Here is an 11,641-nt window from a genome sequence, read left to right on the forward strand (position 1 = left end):
TGGCATGTTAGACTCCCGAGGGGCGGAAATCGCCCAAGCACTAATTATAATCACTTAGCCCAATAATGAGGCATGGTGCATGCATCGCCTCAAAACAATAACACTCAGCCATTAGCACCTCAAAATCAGTACCAAACCGGCTCTAAGGCCCCAAATTTAGTCATTTACCGTTCAAGTCTTAGATGAACACATCTCAAATATTCAATTAAATAGTTTTACCCTTAAGATATATCAGCAACATATGAGGAATCAAATAAGAAGTACTGAGATAGATATATTATACGCGGATATGGGATCAAAACTGGGAACATGTGTACAAATAAGGTCTATAACTCAGAGACAACAAGAATAACACTGTCAAGTCTCATACTATTAGCACATATCCCGGACATGATATTTAACATGATTCACAGTTCAAATAATCAAACAAGTAGAGGGGACGCGTGGATAACATGATATGATAGAAACACAAGCTCGGTATTAGCCTAGAGGCCTCCCCAAACCATGAAAACACCGGTGCACGGACACACGTCCATCACCAAGCGCGTACTTCACACCAGTATCTTTCATATAACATAGTCCTTATGGTTATATACCCTCAAATCTGAGTTTAGAAGTGTTACTTACCTCAAATGGTGCAAATCACAACTCCAACAATCCCTTTTCACCCATTCATTATAACGACCCGGCCGGTCATTTTGAGAATTTAAGTCCTGTTCGGTAACATGAGGTCCTGAGCGGCTTTATATATTGTGTTATGACTTGTGTACGTGGCCGAGTTCAGTTATCGGATGATTCAAAGTCAATTTGGAAGAAGGATTTCTTATTTTAGAAGCTTAAGCGGTAAGAGTTGACCGGAGTTTTGACTTTGAGAAAACAACTCCGTAATGATATTTTGAAGATTACAACAGATTTGTGTGGTGATTTTTGACTTAGGCATACGTCTGGATTTGGATCTGGATGTCCGTAGGTTAATTTGAAGCATTTCGGCGAAAGTTGGAAAAGTTGAAGTTTTGGAAGATTGAAAGGTTTGACCAAGAGTTGACTTTGGTGATGATGGGGTCGGAATGCGATTCTGAGAGTTGGAATAGCTCCGTTATGTAATTTGGGACTTGCACGCAAAATTTGATGTCATTCTAGGCTGATTTGATAGGTTTCGCCGTGAGTTTTGGAAGTTGAGAGATTTGAAAGTTCATAAGTTCGATACATTATGCAATTCATAGTTTCATCATTGGTTGATGTGATTTGAAACCTCCAGTGAGTCCTTGATAGGTTATGGAACTTGTTGGTGTATTTTGACGGGGTCCGGGGGGCCTCTGTTGTGTTTCGGATGGGATATGTGCCATTTTTTGATGTTGTTGGACTACTGTTTTGTTGGTACCTGGTTTCCTTAATCGCGTTTGTGTCAACTCTTCCGCGTTCGCGTAGTGTAATTTTGGAGGAAGGAATATTTTTTCTTCGCGTTCGCATATACCTATACGATCGCGAGAGTGTGAGCAACTCCCTCTTCGCGTTCACATTTCTTCTCCCACATTCGCATAGCCCCTTATCGTGGGGCAGTGTTCTTTTCCCTTACGCGATCGCATGGAGCCACTCGAGATCGTGTAATACATTTCTTGGGGCATCAACCATTCCGTATTCATGATTGCGTGAGTTCATCGGCGATCACATAGTGTATTTTGGGCAGTAACCATTTTTCTTCTTCGCGATCACATTTGTTCTTCCGCGATCGCGATGTAGAAACACTTGGGCAGAATATAAAAGTACTCTATTCCGAGGGTTAGCCATTTTTATCATTTTTGGATTTGTAGAGCTCGGGTTTGAGCGATTCTTCATGGGTTCTTCAAGCAAATTATTGGGGTAAGTGTTCTTCACCCGAAATTTATTATATTCCATGATTCTATCTTTATTTTTATCATTAAATTAGTGTTTTGAGTTGAGGGAAAAAATGGTGATTTTTGAAGAAAACTTTCAATATGTAAAATGATGTTTTGAGGGACGAATTGGTATTGGAATTTGATATTTTTTGTATGGTTGAACTCGTATCGGAATGTGTGTTTGGGTTTTGTGAATTTTGTCGGGTTTCGAGGTACGGGCCCGGGGTCGACTTTTGGGTTGATTTTTAGTTTTTGATAAATATTGAAGCTTTATTATCCAAAATAGTTTCTTATGAGTTTTATTTATGCTTTGAAGTTATTTTGGCTAGATTTGAGCCGTTCTGAGGTTATTTCACTCGAGAAGTTCATTTTAGAGTAACTGTCTATCTTCTTTGAGGTAAGTATTTTGCCTAACTTCGTGTGGGGGAATCACCCCTTGGGATTTGAGTATTTTATGCTAATTGTGTCATGTGAAATCCGCGTACGCGAGGTGACGAGTACGTGCTCGGGCTTATTTGTGGAAAGTTGACCTTTTAGGACTATTAGGTCCTTATGTTCATTAGATATGGAGTTGCTTTGTTATGATTAAGTTCCCCAATTGCTAGTTTCACCTCCACGTGTTTTAATTAGAATTAATTGTTTCATGTTCCACTCTTATTGCCTATTTGACTCTTGTGTGCCTTAATTGAAGTTGTTGCCTCTTCAATTACTATGCTATCGTTTCCATTGGTTATCCTTAATTAAGTTGTTGTATTTCTTCCGTAACTTGCTCAAACCTAAATGAAGTTAGTTATCCTTTATCATATTTGCCTCATCATTATTTGGAATTTATGACTCATGTTATCTCCCTTGTTGTCGAATTGTACTTTTGTGAAGTTATTGTTACATATAAATTTTCCCTTGTTGAGCTATTCTTATTGTGACTAGTATTCTCTATTGTGTTTATTCTTTGTGAGCTTGTTCTACCGTTGATTTGGGTTCTAAAGCTCTTAAGTAGATTTACATGTCGTATTCTCGTGTATTGTTGTTGTTGTTACTATTGTACTCAGTTTGTTGTGCCGAGGGCTATGCGCAGTTGTGGTATTGAAACTATTTAGAGCAAGTGTTTTAAAATATGGGCACATGTTGTGAAGGTCATTCTATCGTGTTGTTGTGTTTTTTGCACGTGATATGGTTAGAAGGATTTGTTCGGGTGTTTGCATGAGGTTTCTGTCGTGCTATTATTACTATTGATGTGGCACATGCAGCGTGACAAGACGGGCTATATCTGTGTGTTTGTGCATGTGGTGAGACAAAGTGGGAACATTACTATGCGCGTGCGGCGAGACAAGGCGTGCATTCACTTTATCATTGCGCACGTAGCGAGACAAGGTGGGATATGTCGGGGATTGATTTTTGATGACATTTGTGATGGTCTGGGGGCATTTTTGTTGTTGGAAATTGTGTAGTAGCATGCCTAATCTGTGTGAGTTGCAACTTGTGCATTTCGTGGTGATCGTTTCTAATGTGACATTCACTGTTTCAACTCTTACTAGTGGCCTGAACTGTGATAGAACACTTGCACAAGCATACACCTAGTTAATCGCCCCTAGCGGTTTGAGAAGATAGACCCTGATGTTATTGATTATTTATCCATACCCTCGTCAACTTGCATCCTATGTGAGAATAGTTCTATTGGCACGTGAGTTGTCCGTGCAGTTACCAGTTTTAATGAGGGCACAAGATTCCAAGTGTTTAGGGTTCACGAATTGGGACCCGTGAATGGTGACTATTATGGAGGTTTGGTACCTCGTGGAGATTTTTGGATAAAACTTGGTGTGAAAGTGATTATTCTCATCTAGTTTCTACCTGTCCTTCTTTAAATCATTTTCACCGGATTTAGACTGTGTTATTACTTGTTGTGTTCGATTGCTAGTTGTTGCTTCCATTTCCTATTGCAAGTACCGTATTATTATTATCATTATGTGTAGTTTTATAGAGATATCGTACTCTGTTAGTTCTATACCTATACTAGTCCAGGTTATTCAGTCCAGTAGTTGTCTTGACTATCCATCGTCACTACTCCACTGAGGTTAGTCTCGATACTTACTGGATACCGCTATGGTGTATTCATACTACGCTTCTACACATTTTGTGTAGATCTAGGTATTTCGGAGGCAGTCGTTCGCTAGCTAGCTATACGTATCGTGCTGTGGAGACTCAAGGTAAACCTACTGCTGCGTTCGCAGGCTTCAGAGTCACCTTCTGATATTGCACTTGAACTGTTTATTTCTATTTCAAAACAGTAGTAATTGTAGGCTTCCTAGTAACTTAGTAGAGCTTATGAATAGTACTACCAATTTTGGGATTGTAAGCTTGTGTAGAGATTTTTATTTCGAGATTGTCAGATGTTAGTTAAATATTGTTATTATTTCAGTTAATGTTAGGCTTACCTAGTTCCTAAGACTATGTGTCATCACGAAATCCTACGGAGGGATATTTGGGTCGTGACACTCAATTATGAGTCCAACCAAACCAAAATCATCCAATTCCGACCTCAAATCGACCTTCAAACCTCCATTTTTCATTTTTGAAAAGTTTCCACAAAATCCCCCATTTCTTCACTTTAAATCACTATTTAAATGCTAAAAACGAAGATGGAATCACGAAATATTAACAAATCCATGTCAAAAACACTTACCCCGATCCGAGGCGTGAAAACCCCCTCCAACATCGCCCAAAACCAAGCTCTACAACTAAAAATAGGAAAATGGTACTCTAACCCACTGTATGGAATTAAATATCTACTGCCCAGTTTTTGCTCTTCACGATCACGGAAAGTCCCTCACAATCTCGAAGAACAAAAGATGCTTCCCTCAAAAATACATTTCGTGAACACGAAGCATCGAATGTGGTGCTTAGTAGTTCTAACACATCACAAACGCGTGCCCAACTACGCGATTGCGTAGGCTTGAAGCCTACACTCCTGCTGACCACTCCTCTTTCGCGAAACGCGTACTCCTTCTCGCATTCGCGGTGACCTGGAACCACAAAGATTCGTGAACGCACTCCAAGAATTGCGAACGCGATGCACAAAATTGCACTAGTCATAAAAGACCCTTCACGATCGCGGACCTTCCCTCGCGATCGCGTATAAGGAAACAAGAACCAAACACATCAACAGTCCAACAAGTCAAAAAATGAGCCGAACATTACTCGAATCACACCCGAGGCTCCCGGGACCCCATCCAAACATATCAACAAGTCCTAAAACATGAAAAAAACTTAGTCGAAGCCTCAAACAACACTGAATCGCGAATCACACCCAACTCAAGCCTAATAAACTTATTAACTTCTAACTTCTAAAACTAATGTCGAATCATACCAAACTAACTCCGATTGACCTCAAATTTTGCACACAAGTCATAAATGACACAAAGGACCTATTCTAACTTTTGGAACCAAAATCCAAGTCTGGTCTCAACAAAGTCAACTCTCGATCAAACTTCTCAACATTCCAAACCTTAAACTTTCCAACTTTCGCCAATTCAAGCCAAAAAGACCAACAGACCTCCAAATCAACATTCAAATATACGCTTAAGTCCAAAAATACCATACAAAGCTATGATAACCATCAAAACTCCATTCTAAAGTTGTCTACACAATAGTAAAACTCTGGTCAACTCTTTCAACTTAAGCCTTCAACCTTGGGACTAAGTGTTCCATTCTACTCCGAAATATCCCGGGAACTGAACAAACTATCACAACAAGTCACATATCCATAATTTAATATAGAAGAAGAGATAAATTGGGGAACGAGGATAAAATACTCAAAATGACCTACCGAGTCATTACACAATAACTCGTATGTTATTTTTTCATCGACCATTGCTATAACACTGTCATAGGTAGCGACATTTAACTGGTACAATATCTGTTTTGAAAATCAGTAACACCCAATAAACCAAAACATGCATCAATCAACAATTTTCGGCCAAAACAGTCGTCAAAATATATTGTTTTGTATTGCGTAAATGTCATCCGTCTTATGAATGACCAGACCCTATTTATATAGTCGGACCTAATTTCGGAACTTAAAAAATCGGTCGAAGGCCTTGTATTACAAAGGCCATACTCAAAGCGTGCTTGGATGGAGTTGTCGAAGAGTCGATGGGAGGCCCGCAATCATGGTAAGTTTCCTCCTTAGAACAGTGATCGTTCAGGCTTTTTCTCAGGTCACTCATCTTTTTTCCTTTGTAGGCCTTAGAAATGATGTTGCAATGAGGCCCCCATCTGGTGACGAAGAAGTCCTTCCCCACCCCCTGCTCCAAAGCAGGCTAAAGAGAAGAAGAGGAAAGGGGCTCCGAGTTCCCCGGGCTCGAAAAACAAAGACTGGCGAGGAGGTCTTGCAAGCCTGGGGGGAACACCGGTGCTATGTCTTCGGATTCAATCTGCCAATTAAAGGATGAGTCCGAAGATGAATAGGAAGCTAATTCCAAATTGGTGGCCTGTGTGCGGGCCGACGTCACCATATAGGAAGTTCTCGAACCGGCGAGCGCTAAAGTTGAAGCATCCATATATGAGAAGGTCGGTAAGAGAGCTCAAGTTGAAGCTTCCGAGCCAAAAAGGGTCGAGACTATTCCAACCAAGCTAGAGGGGTCGAGAGAGAGAGCGGGGAAAGTGCCCCAATAGACGAACTTGGAGCGGTCGACCTCAACGAGTCTTCTAAGATTTCGGATGCCATGATCTGTGAGGCTGGTATGTTGAGTCCTCGGGGGGTGATCGATATGCACTGCTTTTTGGACGGGGTTGAGTCCGCTGCTTTGGAAGACATCACCGGGCTCGGTGACCTACTGGTATCAAGGAAGAAATCATCGTCGGGCACTACTTCTCTATTCAATGAAGCCCGACAAGCATTAAATCGGGTAAATTGGCATGCCTTTTCTTTCTTATTTATTCTAACTTTTAAACTTGTAAATAATCATAACATCTTCCCTTATGCTTGTAGGCTTCAGTGCTGCATTACGAGGCTTTCCTCCGAAATCGGGAGGAATTGACTCATCATGAAGCCGAGGTCCGAGACCTCAGTGAGAAAAGTGACACCTATAAGCTTCTCAATGAGAAGCTTCAGGTCGATTTAATAACGGATTAGGACAAGCATGCCGAAATGGCTGAGCAGGTATTCCGAGTGCTTCACGATAGTGAAGATGAATTAGAGATAGTAACTAACGATCCAATCCTCCAGGTCTGTCAGAGGCTCGAACATATTGGGGAGCTTCAGAAACAAGTAGATACAATACAATCTGAGGCCGAACAATTCAAAACACATATGGAGATTTTAGCCTCGAAAAGGAAGCCATTGATGTCTCCAAAATTTACACCACTGATTAGGATTGCAAAGCGGTCAATATAATTATAATTACCCAACATGAGTCGGGTTCGATTCCACAGAGAGCTTATATTGGATTAGGTATATATCTAAACTAGGTGTATGACGTGCCCAAATTGCATTTCCACATAATTGGTTGTTTCTTCCTACTTCTAAAGAGTATACTATTGTTTGTAAATGAAAAGCTAAGGAACAATATTTTTGTTATTGTTGTTTTTCAAGTTGATAAAATATCTAGGGTCGTGACTTCCACCTAGGTGGTTACCTAACGGATTGTGGGCTTTAGGGTAGGTTTGATTGATCGGGGTATAATATAGCAGTCACACGAAATTACCCACTCTATACCTCTCGGTAGTTTGAGTGATTTTGCCCAATTTGTCTTTCTCAAGTCCAAATGGCTAATTCACAAAACTAATGATAGATGCTCAACTCGGGTCATACTATCTCTAGATTTGACCCTTTAATTGGGGCTATCAATTTCTTGAGTTCACGCCAATTCCTTGTTAGCCAAGTTTTTCTAGACTTTGTCTCTCTTTCTCAAGTAGAGACTAGGTCAATTAGGCCTGAATCAATGTTTGCAACCATTAATTCTTAAATTCAAGCAAGAACTAGGCTAAATATCATACACCCAATCACAAAGAAGCCCCAAATTAAAAACCCATTAGGCACCCACACTAGGGTTGGGTTAGAAGCTAAGAATTTAGCTACTCATAGGCAAAATTGAAGAAACTAAAGAAGAAACTAACATTAAACTCATAATAGATGATTAAGGGAAGCAAATCTAATGTTAAAATGATAAACTATTACAAAGTTACCCAAAACAGTAAGGGAAAAACAGCTATCTACTTTCACGTGTTCAAACTTGACCTAAATTTCACAAAATGATCTATTTATACCTACTAAAATTATCGGACAAAATTTTCCCTGCGGAGGTTGTGTGGCCGCACAATTCTGTGTGCGGTCCGCACATTGAAGTTGGCTTGACATGATGGACTTCTGCGGCCGCACAATTCTGGGGTGCGACTGCACTTCTTCAGATTTTGTGGACAGCACATTTCTGAGTGCGGCCGCACTCTTGGACTTGAGCTGGACATGGGAGATTTCTGCAGACTGCACATTTATGAGTGCGGCCGCACTTTTGCATTCTATAGCCGCACAATAATAGTGCGGTCCGCACTTCTTCAGGGACCCAAAATACCATCTCTCTGAACCTCGTCTTTTGCGGCCCCACAATAATTGTGTGGTCCACACTTTGCCTAGGGAATTTGTCAGTGGTTCTTCATAGTCTGCGGCCGCACACAGTGTTGTGCGGTCCGCACTTTGCTCTTTTCTGCTTTGTTTTGGTGCATGTCCAATTTTACTTCTTCTTGAGTTGATTTTCATTACTTTGGCTCATTTCCGAATATTCCTACAAGAAAGAACATTTCATAGTTCTCGGGAATACCTTTAAGAATTTTTGAGCTAAAACGAAAGTAAAAGAGTGCAAATAAATGGTTAAAATCCCAACTTATCAGCCATCCAAGCACAACTGGAGTTGGCCGAGACCCAGCTCCGAGCTGCAAAAGAGAAGGCCTCAGTGCACGTGGAGAAAATCAAGGAGCTTCAAAGTTGATTGGACTTGGTTGTTTCTAATAAGGCAAACTTGGCTAGCGAACTCAAAGTGGCTAGATTTGAGGTGGCCGTGGCCAACACCAAAGCTGATGCCAAAGTGGCCCAATTTAAGGTCGATGTTGAGGCCATCCAGGCAAAGACTAAGAGCATGGTGGATCAGGCAAAATGGCAAGCTCGGAGGGAAGCCCTCGAGGGAGTTCACGCTCAGGGCTTCAATGTTATGGCCAAAATCGTGAATGCCAAAGTAGAGGAAACCAGGACCCAGAACCTCGCCTTTCCTAAGGAGGACTCCGATAGCTTAACCGAATCCGAAGAGGGGGAAGATACCGGGGATGGAGATGTTACCATCGTTGAGGACCAGGCCATATAGGAATTTATATTTTTACTTTCTTTAGCACCTTTTGAGGCTGGTTTAGCCGTTGTAAATTTTTGTTTTAGGCCGATCTGGTCTAAAACTTTTCCTTTCCTTTATTACTTGTATTCACAAAGGTCGGAATGCCTTAGCATGAAACAATGAGGTTGTGTCCGAGGGTTCGAACAAATCTTACTTTTATTGCCTTTCTGGGTTAAGGCGTTGTTGGGGTTCGATGTTAACAAAGATTTTGCTCCAAAAATATCTTGAGTTTATAACTTTGCCGAGGGCAGCCTTTAGAACCGGTTGTCAAAAAATTTCTCTTATTCGAAGGCCTCTTTTTGTTACGGGTCTTGGACATCTCCAAGCTGTGTTAAATTGGCCGTAGCATGTTCATTCGGGAACTACCCATTGGGCTTATTTTCCCGAGTCATCCGGGCTTTCCCGAGATAACAGTCCCCAATTGGGGTGGCCGTGGCCTTTTTAGAAATCGGGGAGTTGCCTAATAGGTCTTTTGCCCCCGAGGCCTGATGACTTGGGCTGTTTGAGTTGGACTGCAATACCCAAATGAGGGGGTGGTCATTCACATTTTAGTTATGTATTGCCCTTGGACTTGTTATTTTTTGGAAGTACGAAGTTCTCTAAAGGGATGTAAATAGGACAAATTTTAAAACATAAGATGATTGTAAGGAAAGTACTTCTCTTTATTCTCGATCGAAATAATCATACATGCGAACATGTTTTATGCCAGGGCTCGAGCAATCTATATGGGCACGTTTCGTTTTGACCGTTTGGCCCTTACAATAAATCATTTTTATCGAGACCCTCCCTTTATGAAGTAGTTTTCTCGCTAGAGTTGATACCCGAAGACAATGCATATCCGAGGGTAGCCCCCCAGTATTCGAGGTTTATTGCAAAGTGATCTCGGATATTGTTGAATTGATCTTCGGTGCCGATTCATAATCGGGCTTCATTCTAAGTTAGCACGATTCATGGTTGCCTCGTTAAAAACCTCGCCTAAAAACCCATTTGGGACAAAACTGGTCTAAGGGAAAAAGAGTGCAACACGTGCTTTCAGACCTAAATACTTTAGCAGTAATACTGTTTTAGGAAATGAAAGGAAATGAAAAATACTGTTTTAGGTGAGATATGTTCCAATTGCTCGGTGGTTGTTCTCCATTCATCGTTCCGAGCTTGTAGGACCCTTTTCCAGTAACCTCGAGAATTTGGTACGGTCCCTTCCCAATTCGGACCCAATTTCCCTTCATTCGGATTACGGGTGTTGAGAGTGACTTTCCTTAGCACTAAGTCCCCGATGTTAAAATATCAAAATTTTCTCTTCGATTGTAATATCTCTCGATCTGTTACTTTTGGGTGGCCAATCGGATGAGGGCGGCTTCACGCCTTTCATCCATGGCTTCGTCGTTTGATTCCTTTGTTGCATATCGGAGCCGGATACTCGGCTCTTCAATTTCGATTGGTATTAAAGCTTCGGCGCCATAGACTAATGAGAATGGGGTAGCCCCGATACTGGATTTTGAGGTTGTGCGGTATGCCCAAAGAACTTCGGGCAAAATTTTCCAATTTCTTTTAGTGCTGGTTAGCCTCTTCTTAATATTTTGGATGATGGTTTTGTTGGTCGATTCGGCTTGCCCGTTCCCGCTAGGATGATAAGGTGTTGATAGGATTCTTTTGATCTTATGATCTTCGAGAAATTTGGTTACTTTGCTGCCGATAAACTGTTTTCCGTTATCACACACAATTTCGAACGACATCCCGAATCGACATATGATGTGATCCCAAATGAAGTCGATGACTTCCTTTTCCCTAACCTTTTTGAAGGCCTGTGCTTCAACCCACTAAGAAAAATAGTCAGTCATAAAGAAAATAAATTGAGCTTTACCTGGTGCCCATGGAAGAGGGACAACGATATCCATTCCCCACTTCATGAATGGCTATGGTGACAAGACCGAATGGAGTAGTTCCCCGGGTTGGTGAATCATCGGCGCATGTTTTTGGCATTTGTCACATTTTTGAACGAACTTCTTCGCATCTTTTTCCATGTCTATCCAATAATATCCGGCTCTGATTATCTTTTTTACCAATGATTCGGCACCAGAATGATTTTTGCAAGTGCCCTTGCAAACTCCCTTCAGAACATACTCGGTGTCTCCTGGTCCCAGACATATCGTTAGTGGACCATCAAACATTCTTCTGAAAAAGGTTCCGTCTTTGAATAAGGTGAATCATGCTGCCTTCGTGCGCAGGTCCCTCGACTCTTTTGGATCTGAGGGATGCTTTCCATTTTTCAAATACTCTATGTATTTATTTCTCCAATCCCATGTCAAGCTTGTGGAGTTTATTTCGGCGTGGCCTTCTTAGACTACTGACCTTGTGAATTGCACGACGGCCCCATAATTGAGCTCGTTGTCT

The sequence above is a fragment of the Nicotiana tomentosiformis genome, chromosome 2, assembly GCF_000390325.3.
Source record: "Nicotiana tomentosiformis chromosome 2, ASM39032v3, whole genome shotgun sequence".
Lineage (NCBI taxonomy): Eukaryota > Viridiplantae > Streptophyta > Magnoliopsida > Solanales > Solanaceae > Nicotiana > Nicotiana tomentosiformis.